Raw genomic sequence first — 545 nt, 5'->3', positions numbered from 1 at the left:
CCTGGCCCAACCTCCGCCGCTGGGAAAAACCAACCCGGGGGGCGGGGGAGGGCCAGGCCGGTGCAGGGACTTTTCCTGCCGCGCGGCCAACCTCTGTAGACCTTGGCAGGGAGATTTAGGAGAGGGGGCCGGGGGGGATCGGGGCTTCGCGCCTCCTCCAGGTGGAAATTAACGAGGACTATGCAGGAAAGGATGAGGGAATCCCTCTCTCCCCCCTCTTCGGCATCCTTTGGTGGTTCCTCGTTTTGCATACTGTATTTACCTTGGACTGGAACAAAACCGCTAATGAATCTCGTGGAATTCACCCAGATTCGGGTACCCAGGGCAGTAACGAGGTAGGTTCAGGCGTGACGGAGCAGCGTGAAGTAGCGGCATGAAGAAATGAGCTGAGAATGCACAGCGGCCGCAGCAAAACGCCCGGCAAACTGCAAGGGAGCGTCAGAAAATCTTCCCGTCAAAGTGATACCTTAGATGCCAACTTCTGATTTAGGTGTAATGAATTCGTCCCCACCCATCCCGCTTGAACGGTTATGGGACTTGTAAGG

This window comes from Myotis brandtii, unplaced genomic scaffold (genome assembly GCF_000412655.1).
Source record: "Myotis brandtii unplaced genomic scaffold, ASM41265v1 scaffold31, whole genome shotgun sequence".
In the NCBI taxonomy this organism is placed as follows: domain Eukaryota; kingdom Metazoa; phylum Chordata; class Mammalia; order Chiroptera; family Vespertilionidae; genus Myotis; species Myotis brandtii.
The sequence above is the reverse complement of the archived record's forward strand: the minus strand, read 5'-3'. Positions refer to the sequence as shown.